This window comes from Malania oleifera, chromosome 3 (assembly GCF_029873635.1).
Source record: "Malania oleifera isolate guangnan ecotype guangnan chromosome 3, ASM2987363v1, whole genome shotgun sequence".
Classification (NCBI taxonomy): domain Eukaryota; kingdom Viridiplantae; phylum Streptophyta; class Magnoliopsida; order Santalales; family Ximeniaceae; genus Malania; species Malania oleifera.
In genome coordinates, this window is record NC_080419.1 from 50987476 (window position 1) to 50992933 (window position 5458).

Below are 5458 nucleotides of genomic sequence, written 5' to 3' on the forward strand. Positions count from 1 at the left end.
ATTTGTTTATATTGTGAAAGAGAGGGTCAATTCCGATACTTTTGCCCTTTTAAAGGAGCTAGAGGTAAAGAAAGGAAATTGGAATGGCTGGTTAAGAAAATCAACCCCTTGGGACCCAAAGAAGAATGGATACCTAAACAAGTTACCTATTCTTATTAAACTTGCCTTCCTTAGAACTTAGGATTAGGAAATAGGATTTAGGTAGACTTAATTACACCTAGGTAAAAGTAAAAAGGGAATATGATGTGCTTAAAGTTTAAAATCCCAGATTATGTATTATAAGTTGTTTGATTACTTTGCTAGGAACTTTTGAAGATCAAGCCAATATTGATGAGTTCAAATAATGAAACCAATATGATTTTTTTTGGTTGTATATATCTTGTTAATTGGTTTATCTCTTTTAAAAGTATTGGCTATTGCTTATGGGATGCAATAGCATGTACACTCTCACAAACTTGTTCTTTAGGAATAAATTTTTGAGTGACAAATGGAAAAACCTTGTAATTATGATTTGAATATATTTAGTGTAGAATAAAGATTCAAAAGCATGCTATGATAGATAATTCCATCTCTTATAGAAAAGATATATCTTCATTAGTCACATAATCTGTTTTGATGATATATACTTAAGTTTGAATACATGGTAATAATATCTAAGCATAGCATAACCTATCCCATAGATGAAGTTGAGTTTTAATGGAGATAATCATACCAACTTGTGGTATCATTGTGAGCATATGTTTAGTACTTTCCCATTAGTAGCTTTTTGGGAGAATTTATCTCCTATTTCTGGGAGCATTGCTAAATAAAGTCTAGTATACTCCCAAATGCTCTTTGCCAAGTTGTAAGGACATACTTACCATGCTTAAATCACAAGCATGAATTCTTTATGGAAAATGTCCACATTTGATTACTTTGGAATTATACATTGAATTAGAAAATAACCCTTGGGCTATACTCAAATCTAGAAAGCAATGCAAAAGTAATTCAAGAAGAGGTTACTTGACATAGGAACTATCTACCTAAAATTAACATGGAATGCTTAATCCACCAACAAGTGGTATCTATCCTTACTCCATTTATAAGCTCTCATCATTAGAAAAATCAAATAGAGCTTTGCATTATTAGAAATCATCGTTCACGAGTAAGAAAGCCAATATGGGCATTTCAGATGTTATGGTTTAGTACCGACAATTGGTATATGAATTTTGCACATACTCACCTCACCAACATGGTAACTAGTCTTAAAATCTTTTAGGTATTTTTAAGCTAATTGTACAATACCTCTCTTTTTTATGATGATCAAAGGGGGAGAAGTTTTGTGGTGTTATATTTGTGGAGTTTTATATGTGGGGGAGAAATGTATGTAGTGTTATGAAAGTTCAGTTTACTTATTGTTTTATCCTACGTGAACTTTCTATTAGTGTATAGTTGTGATATAGCTCCAATGGAAGTGAAATGTTTTCATTATGTCTTATATGCATATAGTAAGGGGGAGCAAATGTTAGTTTTATTTAAAAATATGCATAAATTTAGGGGGAACTTTGAATTATACTCAATAAAGAATACCAATGGTTTGCCATCATAAAAAAAAGGGGGAGATTGTTAGCCTTGGTGGTGACATGTTCTTTATTGTCATGTTTTGAAGATAACAATTTATTAGTGGTTCTAGGTGAACCTATCTTTGCATATCAAGTCATGGTAAGTACAAAATCAAATGCAAAGATTAAGTAAAATCCTAATAGGTCAGACATAATCAAAAAGGGGGAGATTGTTAGCTTTGGTGGCTTCACTATCATATTTATTGTGTTTTGATGATATTAACCTATTTCTCGTTCCTAGTGTATTCCTATCTTTGCAGATCATGTTAAGTACATGTACAAGTGACAAATACATGAAAGAACTGGATCAAAGGCAAAGATTGGACCGAGTATACTTCCGAGTAGGAAAGATCAAGATGGACACTCACTTGGAAGAACTCAAGCATATCCAAGGAAGTTAATGTAGAATCATATGTAATGGGGAGTGTTTGAGGTAGGAACTATTGTAACTCTTGTAGTTTTGCTTCACGCATGTTTATTGAACAAGAGTTGAGTAAATTGCATATACATATTAGTTCATAAGAGTATATAGGATATCACTTAAATGAAAAATGGTTTTTTCATTGTTTCAAAATTAAGATTTTTCAAATGCAAAATCATGAATTATATGAAAATATACTATACTCAACTTTGATTAAAATGGGACAAGTGTTAAGTGGTCTTAGTATTGTGAACTTTAATATACTTGGTCCTAGTTGAGTTAAAACTATTTTTATGCACCTAAAGATTGAAGAAAATCAAGTATATTTTCATAAGAACAAATTTTAAATTATATTAATGTTATAATCTTTTACAAACTTAGTCCTGATTGGGTTTAAAACCTTAGTTATGCACCTCTCAAATTTCCTGAACACCTTTCGGTATTTGGGGCGTAAATTTTGGAAGGAAACTCCAAAAAGGGGTGATCTTGGTGTCTATGGAAAGTTAAGAAAAAATCCCACAACTTTCATGTTGAATACCTTTAGGGAAAAATAAAAAACGATTTTATAAAACTGTCGTTGGTTTGGTATGGTGACAGAATGCTCAATGAGCGAAAAACAGCAAGTTTTCAAAATAGTTTTTTTAATAAAAACCCCTCCAACCGCCATATAATAGCTAGTTCACTCCTTTTCCTATAAATGCAAGTTCTTAGACTTGATTAGAAGAATTTTTTGAGGGTTTACAAGTTTTTAGTTAAAACATATCTTAAACATCAACCCTAAGTACTTTACATTTTAGTTCATATTCACAAGTGCTCAATTTCTCTCTTACTCTCTAATCTTGTTTGATTCATTCCATGAAAGAATAGTGTGAGGTTTGTTTTGTAATTGATATCAGCTCATTTGAGGAGTATTGCTTTGTATACCCATCTTCTTGTAAAGGGTTCTTTGTGAACCAAGTTGTAAGGTTCTTTGTGGACCAATTAGTGAAGGTTCTTGGTGAACCGATTTGTAAGGCTTCTTAGTGAACCTTGCGGCTCTGGGTAAGCGGTGGGATTTGTTCCCATGTTGTAAGGCTTTTCCATCAGTGAAGGAGTTTGATAGTGGATTGTGGGATCCTTGAGTTGGTCTCGAGGTGTGGATGTAGGCTTGGTGTCGAACCACGTTAAAATACCAATATTGAGCTTTCTTTTCTCTATACTCTTAAATTTGTGTTTTGTGTATATATTGTGATATAATTGTTTGTATCTTGTCAAGAATTTTATTTTTTAGAGAAAAGCAAAAATACGCAAAAGAGTTCATTCCCCCCCCCCCCCACCCTCCTAGACTATACACCCGGGCCGATAGACCCTTTACCTCAAGCCACTGGGCAAAGAAAATTCTTCGTGGTTGCTATAAATTACTTCAAAAAATGGGTAGAATTCGAGGCATTATCCCATATCATAGAACGAAATACTACCAAGTTTCTCTAGTCCACAGTTGTGTGCAAATATGGGATACCTCAAATTATATTGGCAGATCATAGAAAACAATTTGACAACCATCACTTCAAAACTTTTTGCTCTGATTTAGGCATAAAATTGTGCTTCGCATCAAAAGCATATCCACATAGCAATGGGCAAGTAGAAAAACATGAGCTACACAATCTTTCATGGACTCAAGACACATCTCAAGTCTATGCAAGGTCAGTGGGTAGAGGAGCTCCTTTCGATACTCTAGGCGTATCATTCCACCCGCAAAATGACCACTAGAGAACCCCTTTCATGCTTGCTCTCGGGACAAAAGTGGTCATCCTAGAAAAAAAAAATCAAAGTTTCATTATGGCAGAGGCAACATTTTGATGAAGAAGAAAACAATGAAGACCTACAAGACAAATTGGATTTAGTAGAAGAAATGTGAGACTGGGCCAGATCAGGATGGAGGCATACTAGCCAATGGTTAAATAAATATTATAACTCTTGAGTGAAATTTTGAGTATTTAAGTCAGGAAATTTGGTCTTAAAGAAGGCTCTTATTAACCCAGGCGAGCCACGACCTAATAAACTCAAGCCAAGTTGGGACAGACCGTACCAAGTAGTGGTGGAAATTATGCTAGGGACATAAGTTAAAAGATTTAGAAGGAAGCGAGATTCACAACACATGGAATTCCGAAATTTTGAATAAATACTATTGATGATTGTACATTTTATTCAGCAGATAATAAAATTCCATCACATAGATACAATAGTTTAATAGTATAAATAAAAGTTACAATCTTTCGAAAAAGTTCTACTCATCAAAACTATCTTCTTCTTCTTCTTCTTTTTCTTTCTCTCCCTCATGCTTAAATTCCTATACCCTACAGAATAGATACTAGCCACATTGATGTCAGAATACTTCATCTTGAATTGCTCCCAACACCTATGAAAAAACCCTTAGAAGGACTTGACTCTGTATTTCTCTAGCACTTTTTGGTGTTTTCTAGAACTCTTATACTTTGTGATAACAAAATCAGCAATGATAGGAATTTCAACATTATGGAGTTTGGAAATCTCTTTTTAAAGATCTTTCTCCTGAGTAGTATATGTGTTCAATTACATTTGTAGGTCCTCCACCTACTCCGTAGACTCCATTGTCACGCTATGCATCTCGCTCAACTTATCTTTCAAAGTAAAATTGACTCCAAGCTAGAAAAAAAGGGAAAAAAGTTTTATTATTAAAAAAGGAAAAAGGGAGGTGTATGTCATACTCAATGAGCAGCATGACAAGCAGCAGATCCTAGAGTCTCAGGATGCATCATATTCAACCCATAAGAATATTTTGGAAGAATCGCACGTCAGAGGACCATGCCAAAAATTGCCAAATCGTGCGAGCTAGATCCCTTGGTAGCGGTAGCAGAGGATAAAGGGGCTTTCTCTTAAGTCTTAGGAGTTTCCTATGCTTGGGATAATTCCCCTTGTATCATTTTTTTCTTGGAATAAGCACATTTTTCTCTTCTTCGTCTTAGCAATCATATGCTCAAATTCAACCCAATCTATCTCTAAAGGGGGGGAGGGTGCCAGAAATATAGGCCTGCATATATTTTAATATGTTTAAAGAAAAGTTCAGGAATAAGGGAAATAGGGCTTAATCCATAGCAGATAAGATTTTTCTCCTACATTAATTCGGCAGAAGGAATAATTCCATGGTGGGCCCTTTGTCAAAGTTCCTTGACAATAGCTTGTTCAAGTGGTGACAAAGTGGGAGGCAAATGGCATTAATGGGCTGCGCAAGATAGGTAGATGGAATATTAAATGGAGGCACAAAACATAAAAAAAAAAAAATGAAGCACAAAAAGAAAAGAAAGGAAATGTCACCATCAAGAGGTATTAACCAGATCTGAAGCCCATAGAAATTCAGCTCCCAAAAGCAAATAAGAACTTTGACTTCCAATGATGAATAAGAGAAGCACCAGGAGAA